This window comes from Bombus flavifrons, chromosome 11 (genome assembly GCF_040668555.2).
Source record: "Bombus flavifrons isolate JBK064 chromosome 11, iyBomFlav1_principal, whole genome shotgun sequence".
Classification (NCBI taxonomy): Eukaryota; Metazoa; Arthropoda; class Insecta; order Hymenoptera; family Apidae; genus Bombus; species Bombus flavifrons.
In genome coordinates, this window is record NC_138452.1 from 363,463 (window position 1) to 381,734 (window position 18,272).

General features: G+C 33.5%; 1 protein-coding gene across 3 annotated transcripts in view; it reads right to left on the reverse strand.

Annotated features, from left to right (window-relative positions):
* Nucleotides 1–18,272, reverse strand: part of sit (stuck in traffic) — a 52,624-nt gene that overhangs the window by 7,709 nt on the left and 26,643 nt on the right. The window contains exon 2 of one of the 3 annotated variants that reach the window (XM_069122739.1): nucleotides 2,423–2,569. The exons of 1 other annotated variant lie outside the window; for it this stretch is intronic. The gene's annotated coding sequence lies outside the window, so the exon portion shown is untranslated. Of the gene's footprint in view, nucleotides 1–2,422; nucleotides 2,570–9,643; nucleotides 9,838–18,272 lie in introns of those variants that run through there. One more of the 3 variants, XM_069122740.1, reaches the window with a different exon arrangement.

Below are 18,272 nucleotides of genomic sequence, written 5' to 3' on the forward strand. Positions count from 1 at the left end.
TTGCAGTTGCACTATTTTTAAAATTGAGACCTTTCTTTTTTTTGCATACATCAGATCCTCTCATTATTCTACGAAAAAGAAGTATTGGTCGAAAACTGATTAGTTTAAAAGGTGCTTTAACTTTAATTTTGTAGAATTTATCATATGTAAGACAAAGAAAACGAAAATACAAGAGTACTACGTTGCGTCTTACCTTGCTCTTCGTATGATATTCTACAGAATTAAAGTTAAAGTATCTCTTAAACTAATCAATTTACCTGAATACTTTTTTGCACGGAACGACGAGAGCATTCAATATATGCTAAAACAAGGAAGATCATGTTAAAAAATAGTGCAGCTACAAAATGCACATTTTGTATATGTATTTTTTCGCTTGCGAGGATGATATTGTCAATATGCAGTACATTTTAAATCATCCATCTTTTTCCTCTTTCAATTTTTCCTCATACTTATCGCTTACAAGAAAAACGTTGCAAACTAATAGCGCGAATTGCTTTACATATAGACTCATTAAATTACATGATTATTCAAATAGCATAATTAATTATCATATAATTCCGACGTACAGATGGATGATATTGCCATGTTAAATAGTATGGACCGCAGAATTCTTCAGACACCGTTAAATAAATCAGGGTAGCAGTTACGAAAAAATCCTGGCGGTTACTCAAAAAAATATGTAGATCTGTTTATAACATTCGAGGAAAATATATCATTGTTTACGTTCTTATATAAAATACAACTTTATTTAGCATTAGATATGCAAACAATAACATCATTAACAAGTAACACTTTGGAACTCGTTATTCATGGAATAAATATGCAGCAGTTAGCAGAGCCATTCTATGGCCAGCAGAATATAATAATGGTAATCGACCGCAGGAGAATATGATTAAGAATACGACCAGGAAAATTCTCACTTTGTAGATCGCTTTAGTTTGATTTTAACATTTAAATAGGACGATCATGAATGATAGTAATTGATACACACTGAGCTTCATAAACAGTCAAATATACGAATATTTCTCTATAAAAATGTCATACACAAGTCTAAGTACCTTACCACATTTCTTAGTACTAGCGAAATTATTAACCGCAAACTATTATCCCTTATTTATTTTCTATTATTAAGTATTCTTATCCGTTCTTTTCTATCATTATTAGAAATCATAAAAATAAAAACATTAGAAATAATTAATTTTTCAAAATATATTTTGAGACTTATTTGTACACTTATTGCTAATTAGGTAATCGCGTCTCTGTTTTATTTTGAGACCCGAACTTATTCAAAAAATATCTTATGACTCGCTCTTTATACAGATTAATGTTCTATTATTATTTGATACTGTCAAATATTAAGTAAATCATTTGTAAATAATTTATTTCTTAAATAAAATGCATTGAAATGGACATCTTTTGACTCGTACTTTTCGCTCATCAGTATTTCAACATTTTACTTCTACATAGAATATATAGAAATTTATACATAGTACGAGAACGAAGAATTCATACATTATCCTTCAAACCGTAATCTCATTACTTGTTCCTATCATGTGTTATAATCATCGTGGAAATAAATGGCATTTCGAATTGACGTTGGACAACCGCTAATAAATTGTCGTTCTAAAATCAAGAACCGTGGTAAATCTATTCTTTCAACAACAAATATCTCTGCCTCTCGCGTAATCGATATATATATATATACAGTTTTCATCATTATACAATTTCGTAATCCTTCCTGATTTGTATTTATTTTTTACGCAATTATTAAAACATCGACTGATTGATCCAAAGTGAGAGTTACCCATTATTATAATTATAACAACAATGATTTGAATGATTTATAATCATCTGTGATGGATTAAGTATTTTATCATAGTTACTCATGATTTAGATGATTTACAACTGGTGGTGATATATGACGATTTAAAGTACCATGAACGGTGTGTAAGATCTGTAAAGGGGATAGCAGGCAATAAATGATGATCGTGATGATAATTATGCATATACGTAATAACTAATCTAATTTTATAACTACGACATTCTACCAGAATGCGTGCAATGATAAAGCGAAAAATAAAGTGGAAAAATAACCCGCAGCGATATTTACTGCACACCGCTTCCTGCATATCGGAGCAGTCGCTCTTAATTTATTCGGTTAATTAAGAAAGAGATAGTTAGGCATAATATAGCCATAGTTAAGCGTTTAATCACAAACAGGCGAATAGCTTATCAACTCATCAATCTTCAGATTGATTCTAAATGTCTCGTTCTCATTAAAAGCATGCTGAAGTGCAAATCACGTGAAAAGTGGGAGTAAGGAAACAAGAGACTTTTAATTAAAGTTCAGTGGACATCAAAGACAAGTCTGGTATGACTGTTGGTTACACTACGATTATGAACGTCTCGAGATGTATGTCACCAGTTCATCTTCTCGTCAACCCGTCTCGTTTCTGTGTCACATGCTGCCTCAGAAAATGCAGAAACCGGTTTCCAACACGGCGCGGTCTGCTCGAATCGCGGCCGTCGTACTTTTGATTTCGAGTCTTCCTTTATCCGGGCACATTCCCTGAGAAGCTTGCATATTAGTCGATAGTGTAATCGATTAATCGATTATTCGCTTGCATATTAGCGATGTGGTCATAGATGGTCTTATATCGTGGGGTCTATAGCATGATTCATAGTTCATAGTAGTAGCGAAAGTCACACGATACTCCTTGTATTATATAATTGTTTTTAAATAATAAGTAGAAATAAGTATGGGATTATAGAAAGAAAAAATAATTTATAGTTGTAACTACGAATTTTAACTGACATATTTTTCTTTATAAAAAACAAACTTTTCTGATTTTCCTGTTCAACGCATATGAGATAGTATAAACTATCCGATATAATAATATACCTCATAGTAATTATGAACTGCTACCCATCATTAAGGATAAAATTTGAAATGATAAACTTCATAATATGCTAAAATTCATTAATAAGAAACAATTGATAATTAGACCACAATTCAACCAAAACAATGGTCAAAATAATATAACGGTGTAATAACATTTGTTTTCGTCGTCAACAGACAAGTACGTACTCGACGCGAGGTTTACGCTAAAGAAGTAATCAATTTTGAATAGCAAGAAACGAAATCCATCACGATGTTTCAACAAGTTAAAAGACAAAACTTGTAACATCTATTACAATAATTTAATTCCTGGAACATTTTCAACACTTCTTACAAATAACATTCATGAAGCATGTAACGCATGTTGAAAACTGCAAAATATGCATCGTTTGCATTCAGGTAGTGCACATTATTTGCATCGGAACGATTTTACATTTACAAACATTTGTCTCTTGCAAGTTATACGAGTAAAATAATACGAGTAGCGACATGCTTAACGTTATCCCCATAAAATATGACTCATTTCGCAACATAGAATCGTCAGACGATATTTATTGCTGACTCAACTTTGGCATATAGACCTCGTTATTCGCTTGATAGAAAACAACCATCATACGTTCGTTCTAACGGAAACGGTGAAGTTACGCTTCGAAAATTTGCGGTCGCTAAACCAGAGAACGCGAAATGGAAATTCATAACCGCGACCCATGCACCTTTCCCTTGTATTTGCCTCGTTTTTTCCTTGCGTATCTCACGCGCTCGGAATTATGCCAGCGCCACAGATCAGCTGACTTCTTACAAATAAGATCATTTTTGAAATAACGATCCTTGGTTATATATTTTGTGCGTATTTAACTACCTGCTTTTAAGAATTGAGATCATGTAAGACTTAACTTTCTGCCTCGCGATGACCATGTTTCACGGCGTTTCGCGATTTATCTTCGCGGAGGTTTCGTAACCTCGTTCCGTGGACGCACAATATAATCTCTTGCAACGTTACGATCGACGACGACGATAAATACGTCTGCAAAACGTTGCGAAAATGTTACGAAGTCATCCTGGAAATTTTGGAAATGTTCGAAAGGAAAGAAAGCGAGAATCTTGGAAGGAAAAGAAAAGTTTAAGGAGATCGAAAATCGGTTCGATTATTTGGCTCATTTAAGACATTCAGTTTAAGAGGAAGCAAACCGATATAACATAGAACTCAGTGCAGGTCAATTTCACAAATATCTTTGTTTATTCCACAAAAATTATTGTTTGAAATCTATCTTAAAATTTACAATTATTTGTATTTGTTTCCTTGTAATTAAGAAACTTGCAGAAGTAAATTACTTATTTTTTTAGATATTGGGTACTAACCATGTATTCGAATATTGGAATTGAAAAAGTAAAGGCGATCAGTTTGTTTTCTGAGAGATTCACGTTATGTTCTTCTGGATTTAACATTTTAACAGATTAATCACTCTGACGCGACTGTACAAAATTGCTAAAGGAAACATCTACATACACATTCCTATTCAATCAAGTAAACACGTTGACATCCTTCGTTTCATTTCTAATCAAATCCCGATTGAACAATCGCATGACAATTGTGATCTCCCATTTGATCCGCGATCGTACGTTTTGCATATACGCATTTTGATGGAAGGAACGAAATTCCATGCACATAAACAACAAATTAACTGCAAGCATGCTGCTGTAATATAAGTAAGAAGTAAACAAAGAGACTTACCAACCAACTACTTACGTATACTCATTCTTATACTCATTGAATTAGGAAATAAATTGTTCAAAACATTGAATTAAATGCCATACCTCAAGAGTCAAATTCTGTTCAAATTGTAATCCTTAGGTTTTAGAACGGTGATTGCATGAGAAATTTATCTATTAATTTAGAAGCACGCGGATATTGATAGACGAGTAAAAAATAATTGACTCTTCCGAAACATTGTATTGTGTGTTAATGGGTTACATATATTTCAATAGCAATCATTTCCAAGCGCGTTATTCAAAAGATGAATAATCTAAGAAAAAAGTCATGAATATTATCAAAGAATTTACATCCGTGGATTACACTCGAGTAAATTAATTATCGATCTATTAACATACTGAGATGTATACATACTAGATTGATAATCAGTTGTATACACTGTAAATATACATAATAAGTATGTTTTAATATAAAAGTAAATCAAACTCGATTGAGACTCTCGTGTTTTGATAATCGTTTCGAAAAGTCCAAAATTGAAAGACCGAAGCATGACGAATATAAAGAGAAGTAATATACAACGGTTAAAAATGAACCAATATCGACTCGTTTTAAAAAAATGTAAATTTATCAAATAAAAAGGAATTTAAATTAATGCAATGGCGTGTTGAAAATTCGGTTCAAAAATCAGGCAATGTCAAAAGTCTTTTGCAAATTCTTTGAAGTTTCACCTCCTATTCTTGGAAAGTGAATATTAATAAAAAAAAAGAGTTTCAATCGATCAAGTGACGCATTGCTCCTGAAACTATGTCCGCTACGCTTTCTTCTTGTCAGCTATTTTTATTTTTATCGGTATCGCGCGGGCGAAAAAGGATTGCAAGAACGCGAGCAACCATTTTCGTTGCCATTGACAGTGAAGCAGGAACATAAGTAATACGATAGTTCGCTATACAAAATTTGTGAAATTGTTACGCGAGTAGTCGCGTTCGATCTGCGCGAAAGTAGGAAATAGGTAGGATAAATTTATTGGATTTCATTACCTGGGATCGGTATGTCTGACTTAACTTATACAAAGACAACCTGTACTTCGTACACCTACATATATACTGCGTCTATAATGAAATTGAAATCTAATTAAAGAGATAAAATTGCAATTTCGGATTGCGAAAGGCAACTTAAGTTTGATTCAATATGACGGAATTTCTAGGATCAATTAATTAAAAGTTAGGTAGGAATTATCATTAGCAGGAACAAAAGTAGGTGTGCATTTCCTACATCCTTTCCTTTCCTCCTTTTCTATCTTATAACCTCCTCCTTACTCCTCCTTTCCTGTCACATTTCTTTTTTATAAATATTCTTTATAGATATAGAAATTCCTCAAGTCCATCAAAACATGTACATGATTTGGATATTATATTTGGATGTATATAAACATACACACTACATACATATGTACTTTTGTGAATATAAAGTATCCTTATATATCTCAAGAAAAGCAATAAAATGAGTAGAAATTTCTATTCATCAACAGCTTATATGTACAATGTATCTAATTTAAAAATACTTATGAAAAGATTTTGCACGTATCTACTATAGTCAACGAACTATTAGCTTGACGATCTATATTTCACGCTGGCATTCAAGCATTCTCTGACACATGTAGTCCTATATTTACATTCCTATATTACAATTCTGTATGTTTTAGATGCAATCAAAAAGACCTGCTCTATATTCGTTGAAAAGATAATTAAATAATACATAATTGACGAGTGCGTGAAAATTATTAGTCAGGTCGATAATATAAAATTAATTCCATAAGCTCGTTTCAATGAATAAAGTGAGTAAAGAAAGGCCTCCCTCTAATGCCAGTTATTGCCTATGTTCCTGTTTTTGCTCTTTTTCACTTCTTCGAATCTTTACTCGTTCATTACGTTAATCGATGCAGAAGTGAAATTTCTCATTTAATCTATATCCTTCGGTCTATTAAGGCAATTGACTCATTCTGCGGAAACGACGCGTATTAAAATCATATGGAATTTCTAAATAATTATACGATCGTGATTCAAGAGTCGAAAATAAAAAATAAAAAAGGCGAATGGTGAAAATGAAGAATAATTTTTACAAGCCACACTTGAATAATAATTTGAAAATTTAAAATGCTGGGCATGTCGACAACATATTTAATATACTGCTTTGTAATTTCGCTTGCAATGTTTCTACCCATGAAATATTAAACGCTGCTATTTTATGTCCCCTCTTTAAGTCACTTTGTTTCCATCTTTCTTTGTAAAATGAACCAGAGGGAACGCTTATAACAGCACGCGTAATTATCGAACAGCTTTAAGAGGAAATGGCAAGAATTACTTCAATACAAATCGTGTTGCTAGTCATGTAATACTTCGCGTTCATTGGAAAGTGCGAAATGTGAAATCATAACCTAAACCTGTTAAGCGTTTACACGGTTCCCACCTTATTCTCATTTCCGTCTGAAAAGAGTTACGCGCAATTTATATATATTTTGCCATAAAAGATATTTTTGCACGAGAATATTAGTCGCTTGTAAACGAACATTCTGAATAGCATGGAAAATTTTCAGGATGGTAGATGTTGTTCCATTCCTCTTCGACAGGATCAAAAAAAGTTCGTTGAGAATGCAACTGGAGTGAAATCTATAATAAATGCAAAGATTCCGTACACGAAAAAGAATACGAGAATTGAAAGTTAAACAAAAAAACCTCTCGAGGCTGCTTACGACGCTCATACTTGCATTAGAGCGGTATAAAAATACTGTTTAAAGAGTAAAACGAGAAACTTAAAGATTATGACATTCTCGATTTCACGTGACAAGGTCAAGATCTTAACTGGCACTTTCTAAATGAAACTGAACGACAACTATGTCAGTTAGTTTAAATGACTGAAAATCATAGCGATGTAAGCGTATTTTTCACAAGGAAATTTAAGAAGGCAATGTTTATAATCGTCATTGTTCTCTGTACTACGATTTATGAAGTTGAGCTTCTCAGTGTAAATGTAAGTCAGTCCACCGCTATTTCCCATAAAATAGCAATCTATGTTCATTATTACAAAAAGTTGATTGCACCTTTTCAAGTTATGAAAACGTATCGTGATAGAGAATAGAGATTGTTATAACTCAATTAATTATATAAAAGTAAAGATTTAGATGAAACCTAAAACTTTTAGATGATACATTTAAAAGTTAGAATACATAACTGCGAGAATTCAGATTCTCAAAGCGATACGAAATACTTAATATATGTTTATGTAATAAAATAGAAAATTTCATACAGAGTTATTTTATCGCGATATGTGTATTGCTTCCTGTTTCGTAATGCGTATATACTCGTCGTGACAACGCCTGAGAACAAATCGCTTGTCCACATCCAACCTAGCTAAAACCTCAAAAATTCAATTATCCCTCTTTGATCAAAATCTCGTTATTAGAAACAAAACGAAACATAAGGTCAAGGAATATTACAATATGCGAACGAGGAGAAAGCATTGACCTCTTCTAAATGTGTTCTTGCATTTTCGTGCTTATGTAACTCTCGTGATATACGTATATCCCTACAATACAACCTGCATGATTCGCACGACCTTGATGAATGTACTTGCACGCACGCATTTTTCCCTCGAATAACATGTTTCGAAGAAGGTCCGTTTACAACACGTCCGAATGAAATGGAAAGTAATTTGACTGGATCAACGAGCCTACCTGGTTCACCGCGGAGAACCACCGGTGACACGAACGGACAACAGTACCATGTCTTTCCGGTTTATACGCGGAAATTCTTGGCAATATCGTGCTGGTTCGAGATCGTACCGAGTTCGAGCGCCGAGATGCGAGAGACAACCCCGGAACCAACTGTAAACAAGTCCCAAGGCTTCGTTATGTATCACTGTCTACAGGTTAGAGTGAAATTGCAACGTGTGACGCGTAACTAGATTTCTAGTTAGAACTCTGGTCGTTCACCTGTGGAGAATTGTCTAGAGGAAACGAAGAAAGACGAGGAACCGACGTTCTAGGAAACAGAGATACCAGCCGATCAAGTGGAAAGGAACTTTACTGGATTATGATCTTCGTAGAACCTCGTGTATCTAACCTGATTTGTAAAACTAGAGCTAAGTGAAATCGCAATGTAGATTGGATAATTTAAAATATTACATCTTGAATTTTCACGAATATAGAATAAGATGAACATTTTTTAAATTAAATCTTATGGATGAAATTTGAAGATTTACTATTTGAGGATAAAAGAAAGATTTAAAAAATCGATAAGAAATCAAAAATGTATAAAGGACAAGTGTGTTTTAATGTTTGCAAGGAACGACGGCGAAAGAACTCAATGTCTGAGCTCATTCTAAAATTTCGTTCTCACTGGCATCGTATGCTGGCTAATATCAATTTCTTAGTAACGGGATTACAAAGATAAGTGACCGATGAAACGTACAGAAAACCGGTCGGCAACATTGCAGGAAACCATATCAAATGCAATCATGACAGGGAGAAAGACCGGTTGAGGAATTACAGTAGGGTAGCAAGTAAACGTAAATCGAGAGAACCTCCCAAGGACATTCCTGCCGTGTAAATCAGGATATCACCGATTGATCATCGACCGTTCATTTCTAATGTTTCCTTTTGCAATTTTATTCCATACTTATCAAAATCATAAAGATCTAATCTAGAAATCGTATGAAGCTAACGATTATATTTACTACCGAAGCAGATGTGACACCTATAATACAACTTTCCTTTTCTTTCTTTTTTTTTTTTTTTTTTTTTGAAAATACGTAATTACGGAGATTGTACGCTTTCCCCCTCCCCCTCAAAAGTATGAAACTTTCATCCTCTTTAGAACTCTAATCAAGACTTTTACATATAAGCAAAATTTCAGAATTATTCAAAACATTGAAATATAAGTAAAGAAATCACTATCGTGATCTTCGATCTTTAAAATATAATTAATAGAGTAGAAAGTCCCAAGTACAAAAAAGATTGCAAATGTACATCCTCTTACCGAAAATGAATTAGTTCACGGACAATCGTATGACGATTCACGTCACAGCACCACCATCCACCTACGTATTTATTTACGACCAACTTAGAGGGAGTGTACTCAGAATTGGTTTTCCTTTCAAATTTTAAACACCACCCGGTTGTCGCAGAAGAACGATCGATTACAGCAGCCTGGGAAAATTGCAACGCAGATCGGCGCACGTCGGATCGATGTATGCACGTTTGTGAATTAGGGGATACCGCGACGACCCTCGATCTCGCGTGATCCGACGTTCCTGATGGACTGAGAGGGCCGATTCGATCGTACCACGCTGCCGCTACTTTCTACCAACTTGGGAGTAGGAAAAGCTGCCAGAAGGGGGGTATCAAACGATAAACCTGGATACAGACGAATTGGAGGGGCAAGTTGTTTTTTCGTACAAATTTTATGGTGACTTCTGCGCTCTTTTGTTAGGGATTCAATCCTGCTACAACGCAAGAGATACAGTGTCGATTACAGGAAGCCGTTAGAATAAGTCGTGACTTCTTGACTTCTTCCTGTTCATAAAGACAAAAGACTCAGGATTAACGTTGAATTAGTTTCTCAGAGTAATTTGAAGTAATCTCAAGTGGTAAAATTGAATGGAAAACAGTGAATGATTTAGCAATTTGAATTGGACGTTTCAAATTACATGAAATAGGTGCATACCAGTCTATAAAACAAGGGGAAATAATGAACGTTTATTTGGCTGATTCCGAATTTATTTTTAAGGTTCGATGTTGTGATATATTCGTGGATGAAATAAGTGTAATACTAGAACTCAAATTCCAAACACGAATAAACGAATAAATACGATAGATGAATATCGTAATTAAGAACCCATTAGGCGGCATCATTCGTTACTGAGTGAGAATGTAAGTAAAAAAAGATACTTACACAACAGACCTTGTGAAATAACTAAACGAAAAAATTTGCTACTCACCTAACAAAGATTACCTGTTCTGTTTTTACCGGACAATTATGTTTGCTATTGCATAGAATTTCCTGACACGGAGTGTGCATAGATATATGCAGATTCTTTATGTCGGTCAAGATCAAGGTCGATCAATTTTGGTCCATACGAATTTTCACATTAAGAGACAGCTTTTTCTATCTTTCAGTAATGAAAGTTGCGACCTTGATATAAATTATCCATCAAACATCTTGGATCAGGCATCTTGTCAATACGATTTGTCTCATAATTGTTTGACTGTCATCACCGACTACATTGACTACTTTTGTACGACTCTAAACACTCTAACATCTCAACACTAGTGAGTAGTGTGTAAGAGTAAGTGTACTCTTACACAATAAACACTTACAATCTCACTACATTTCTTCAATAACATGAAAATCACAGGGAAATGATTACGCGAAGCGATTGAAATAGTTTGGAAACGATTATACAAACACTCAAAGCGATTGAGTGGCACGAAAGGTCGTATTTTCATAAAATGAAACCTGAGAAAAGCGTTGTTCATATATCGTACTTTCGACGTTCGTGTCCTTTTGGAACCTTGATCGATGTACACGCGCTCGAGAGAAAGGACGACAGAAAGACATCCACGAATGCTTCATTAAGGCCAACAGAAAAATCGTAAAACATAAATATTTCGAATGCTCTATCATTCCTGATGAAATTTACATGACAAAAAGTAGAAACAAAAAATGAAAAAGCAATCAAAAAGTAGGAAGACATTACCGATAATAGTGACAACAATTACCTACGCGTTGATAATTCAACCGCCCAGAAGCTGGTCAATTCCATTTTCAAAAAAAATCATAATTTGAGTATCAGAATATGTGAATAGTGTTTAATTTTTTTAAGAAAGCAAACGACTAATTTGTTGATTAGTGTGACTCAATTATCCATGGTATAAACTTATTGTTAATTTCATAGATCATTACGTTAGCATTAGTAGACAGAATCCATTGAAACTGCAACAATATTTTCAATTAAAAATTAAAAACTACTCGTCGAACTGAACGATCGTCGAGGTGTTGCACTTCCACTTTTACTTTTTCATGCGTGCTCACGAAATAGAAAAACTGTATAGGAAAACGCGATTTCGAAATAGAACCGTTTTCTTTTTCAAACGTTAATGCTTTTAGACCGATCGAAAGGCAGGTCGCTTTACTTTTACCAATATTTATGCGCTTTCATGCTACGTGAACATCGAATATGGATCATCGCGATTACATAAAATATTCTACGATAAAAATGTCAAATCGTTTCTATCTCTCTTGATATAACGATGAAACGATTGTGGTATAAACGGAGGAAGGTTAAAAAAAAAGCATCTGTTCTCGTTCTTTTTATCAATACTTAAAAATCTGTATTTCTGGCAGCCTAGCTTAAATAATAACATAGTGTTGCTGATAAACAAGCGCAAAAATATGATAATCTCTATCACTTCTCACTTTTATCAATTTTGGACAACCAAGAACACAATAACAGAAGTGTAGATGCATAATGTAGACACCAGTAACGACATAACTTAACCATTTGAGTCCCAAGCAGCGCGATCGCGCTGTTCACATTTTGCGTCGAAAAGTCCCAGTACATTTGAATGCTACGGATGACTGACAGTAATTTGTATTTCATTGTTATATTCTCAATAATTTTTATTGATCAAAACTTAAAATATTTTTAAACTAATAGTACGCATATATAATAATATAGACGTATTTCATAAAGTAATAAATACGACCAGCTCTATTGTGCCGCTTGTTTCTTTTCGCAATCGATTAAGACAAATGCTATCGCGCTATTCGGAATTTTTCGACCCTGTCTTTTCAGTGACCCCTGGGATTCATACGATTAACTGAATTCTAAAAAGGAATAAAAGAAGAATTTTCATCATCTCCATCAGTTCTCGTCAATTTAAAACAAAATTTTGCAAATAAAAATTCATTAATAAAAATGTATCACGAATGATGGGCGCATCAATGATACCATAAATTGATTCTAAAAAAACAAAACGGAAGACGTGATCATCTCCAGCAGTTTTCACCTGCACTAACTTTTAGAAAATTCTACAGATTAAACTATCATTAACAAGAATATATCGCGAATGAGACAGGCATCGATAATAACATAGATTAACCGAATTTCCTTGATAAAGCTCTTAATTTTTCAATTACAAAGAAGAAAAGACTGCCATAGCTACTTCGTAATTATTAATTTCAAATTTTTCCTCGTGCCTGATTTTTCAATCAGGCATTGCTGACACTGCAAACAGTCGAAAGCTATTAATCAGTAAGAACATATATGGTTATAAATGGTACAAACTAAACAAGACACCAAGGCGTCCCAAATCTATCTCCTTAAATGTATTGCCTAAAGCCTAAAGTAGCGAACGTGATATTTCAAGCGAAGAGAAAATGTTAATACCCTCACGCATAGTTAAGCGGATGGACGCGTACGTCGTATATCGAGATTGGCCAAGATGGACTTTTAGAAGAAAATCGGCGCGGGCAATCAGTCACGCGTGCAATCGTGCACGTTCGAAGCGAGCTTCTTAGTCATTTTCTGCGACGCGGCGCGACTGTTCGTAACGCATGTTGCAATTTCGTCGAGTCGTCGAGTCATCGAGTCGTCGAATTTTCGTCGAGTCCATCGGGACACAGAATAGCGAAGCTGGAAGAAAACGAGCCAACAGAGAGGAAAGAGGCAGAGGGACCGAGTGTATTTAGCAAGAGATTTGCAGCTGCCTCCGATGATCGGCTCCCCATTCGATTTTGCAATCGGCCGTTGCGTCGAACAGGCAACTATTGCAAATACGGGTGCGCGCCTGCGCGCTGTCTTCAATTAATATTAGTAATCTCGTAGAAAGGAGCACCGAGTGTCGAAAGATGAACCGAAGACGCGGTTCTGTTACGTAGCACTCTGGTCTCCGTTAGTTGCTTTGATTTGTGGTTCACATGTTCACATGTTGTTATAACATGTGTTTCACAATCGTGTATCCGGATGTTAAACTGGTTTTAAAAAATGGTTTTTAGAAAAATAGTTGAAAGTTATAAGTAGGATAGTTTTCAGTAATTAAAACGAATATCATGTGCTTGAAAAGTTTGGAAACGGCAAAAAAAGAAATGGTGTCAAAGTCTACTATAATGGATGCAAAATAGGACAAATACTTTGTGTAATTGCCTTAAAATTCTTTTAGATACATGTAAATAAAATTATTGAAATTAAAAAGCAGATATTAATTTCGGTTTTGATATTGTGGTAGAGGAATTTTCTAATGTCTGAGTATTTTAACATTTGCCTAATTTCCCTTCCAAGATGTAAGTAGAAATATAAATTAGAAATAGACATGTATATAATTATAATGTAATATAATTTGCAGTAGAAATTAGCGTAGTTTGCAATCGAAATAAAAGATCATTCGAATCATCTAAGTTGACTATGAGATTAATCTTATGAAAATGTTTTTATAAACTCGAAAGCATTCTAAAAAGAAATAAATTGAGAGTTGAAAAATTTCAGGTAGATTTTGCGAAATTCATCAGCTCGATCGAAATAAGAATCCGATATTTTAGTTTGCGGACTTGGAGATTGCTGTCAGAACAGATATAAAGTGGCAGAGTCATCGTATTATGATGTAAAATCGGTAATTTCCAAAAATAAATGTCTTGGACAAATTTGCATATTGTGAAATTCACAAGGAGAACATTCAATGCAAATCGCAATAACGACGATTGATCGTTCCATGGAAAATTTTATATGAAATGTTTTAAACAATTAAAAGACCACTTAAATGTTTCCACAATTAACGAGAAGAGCTATAAACCGCACATATTAATTAATTATTCGTTAAACGAATGCTACTTTCAAGAAGCATGTTAATTTGTAAATATTCGGCAATCGCACAGGATAATGTTTAAAATGTATAATAAATTTTTAACTTTACAACAAACATTTAAATGAGGAGGAAATCAACACGAATTGAATAAAAATGTTCTTAATAGCGGCGTCTGAGTGCGACTTACAGATCCACGAAACATCCGCGATGTGTAACTGCTGAAAATGTCAAAATGTCAGTTTTGAGGAAAGTATACGTAAATCGCGATAAATCATGATTGTATCTTGTAGATGGTATGCAGTTTTAATAGTTTCCGATTTACCATTACAATAGTGTAAATGCTAACAAACCTCGGAGATTCTCAGAAACCAGACACTTTTATACAAACGATCGATGCTTTTTCAATAGAGTCGTTAACTTTTAACCTTATGAATATTTCCACATGTTACTGGGGCTTACTATTGCATCGAATCAAGTGATTATATTTTATGCTTTTATATGGATACATACAGGAAACCAAATAAACGCTAGTTTATATTCTTGGTGATATTTGTGGAGAGTTTTGCATTTCATTTCATTCGGTTATACTTCATATATGAATATTTTTAACACAACAGATAATGTTAAACCTAAACGTATGAATTATACATAATCAAAGCAAATTGCGTAAGAACTGGAATAAGAAAAAGATGATTTACGAAAACGAACTGAAAGAATAACTAATTAACACGAAAACATCGCGATAAAAAACTCGCTGCGGTTCTTCCCCTTAGTCATATCTTCTATATAATGAAAAAAGAGAAAAAAAAGGAATTACATTATTGCGAAAAATAAACAGAGAAGTGTTATTCAAATCTACGCAATTTTCTGAATTAATCGAAGTATTCCTTCCATACATTTGATGCAACTATCCCTTTGTCTATTCAAATGAAAATTACTTAACGATATGGTCTGCAGATTTCTCCAGGCTCATTTTTCATCCGATACAATAACACGGCACAAAGAATATCAAAAGTACATGGAAACAAGTTACGGTAAGGAGCACTTGTTTTGCTATTATTCCAAATGAAAACTGTGTACAATTTATCATTGTCATTACATACACATTTGCATTTATTTGTATTGTAACATACAATTGCAGCAGATTCTCCCCAAAGAAAGAAGTTGCTTCACGAAACTGATATTTATCTCAGGTATTTCCTCGAAAAATATCCATATGACGTAATATTTACCTAGTAACGTAAAAAATCAACGAACAATATTGACAGATTGCTGTGGAATAACTATTATGAAGGAGAGGGATAATCAAAGTTAAAACGACAACTTGCTTTATCATTGAGGAATTATTAACTCGAAGTTTCTGATAGGGACTCGTTAACATATAATTATACACGAGTCTTCCTTATACGTTCTTTTTAAACGATGAAAGGAACACTGTGAAATGTAATATAAATAATACAGCTAGCGTTTATAAACTTTAGAAAAAGTATAATGTATTAACAGTTTTCATAAAATAATATTTTATTTAATGAATATGTTATGGTTATATATTTTCCATAAGTATATTAGAAGTATTTCATAAGTATATTTTACATTAATAATATTACAGATAGTAGCCGATTTTTTGTAATCTATAATACATTTTCTTTTTTACTCGCCAACATGAAAAAGTGACTAATCTCCAATTGACTCGTAATTAGACACATTGTATAGTAAAGTCTTCGGACGGCGTGCGATTTCTATCTACTGTGACTATAAAATATGTTCCAATTTACAAATTGATCACGATATTTCTCTCTCTCTCTCTCTCTCTCTCTCTTTCTCCCTCTGCTGTTCCTAGAAAACAGGTTTCTTATCGAAATGGAATAAGTGCGTGGCGACATGTACATTTCCACACATTGCATCTCCGGACGCGAGAGAGTTGCAGTTTGACAGGCGCTTGATTTTAAAACTTACAATAAAATCAGTTTTACTAGAGACTTATCTATTGTTGGCACGATTTTAAAGTGTTCAATTTAATTACCATCAAAATTATTTTCCTTTCTTAAAAAATTCTGATGATACAAGACAAAATTATACATAAAAAATGCTAAAGTTTTACTAGGAAGAGGAACATTTTTTTTGACAATTTTTATCAAACAACTCTCTTACAATCCACGAAGATCCACATTATGCGCGCTCTTTATTTTTCATCGATATATTATATTTTACGCTCCTGTTTGCTTTATCTCTTTTTAAGTTTTTTGTTACAACGCTATTTTATGGACATCATTTTATAAAATCTTCCATTTTCCTTGTTAATTATGCAACGTATCAAGTTATTCATCTGAAGACCAGCTACGATTGAGAAAAAAGGAGTTTGTTTCTTACAAATGTCATCACATATAATATCAATTAACTGAGAAAAAGCGAACCTGAATCTTCAACGTGATAAACAATGAATAAATATATACCGTGACTTTTTACATAATAAATCAATGGGAAGATTCTATGTAGATACTCTACAGCTCTATTTTCAAAGAAGACACAATACGAAGATCACAAATCTTCCAAAGTTGACGTAATCAAGTCATAAATCTAATCGTGACCGATCGTCTGCCATCTCTCTGGAGCACACACGAATTTCCATCGATTGTATTCCTTCGTCGAAAAATAACAGAAGAATGTTGAAATCATGCAGAAACTGCAAACTGCCTACGCTTTACAAATAAAGTGAGCAATGGAGGGAAGAGGCAATTCTTTTTTGATAAATTTTATAAATATGTATTTAAATTTTTAAATATGTATATGTATTTAAAATATGAATTTATTATTAAATTATACAATAGCAATGACGGCACAATCAATGTGTAACGGAAGAAAATCGCTAACAAAATATCGATATTTAGAAATGTTTCTTTAATGTTACAACTATCAAATCCGTCAGAACGATGGTTTTCAGACTTTCCTCTTTTATAATTACTGAAAACATTTAGAAATATTTAGGTGAAAGGAAATACTTAGATTCGTGTTTCAGACTAGTAGCTCTAGTGTTAATTATAAGATTCAATGATAACAGAGAGTATATATCTACATAACGACGCAACAAATAAGTGAAACATTATGTACAAAAAACGATGAGGAGGAAAAATATACGTAGTTAGCATATGACTTTATACATTACGCTGGATAGAAAAATAATGAAATTAATTGTTAACTGTCACTGTGTCTTTTCCACCTAAAACAAACAGTCATACAACAGATTAGTCTTTCTACCATGCATTTTATGATTAGTCATAGTCCAATTGAATTCAAATGCAGTAACAAGAGAACAAGTTATTAACGAAAGAATGATTATTAATCTAATTTCCTAATGTAAGAAACAAAAGAAAAAATTTTCTTGGCTGATAAAATAATGAAAAATTTATTAGATCTTACATATCACAAAAAATACAAAGAAAGGATAAGGAACCAACTGGTTTTTAGAAATTTCATCATTTTTTATAACATGTCTAAGATTCTTTAAACGGGTTTGGGCAGCAACTACGCAGTTACATAATCAACGACTAGACCGCGAACCCGTTTAAACAGTCGGTTCGAGTTACAGTGTCGTATATGTAATCACCGTAAAAAAAAGCAACAAAACTGCTGCAAGAAACTTGGCCTTGACCCTTAACCGGAATACAAGTCACCATATTCAACGTTAGATATCTCCCAAAAACAAAAGACACGCAAAAAAGCTCACAAATTTCAATATCGAATGTTCTACATATTTTGAAAAATATTCGGAGCAAACCTTGACTTTAATCGTATGATATGGGTAGATT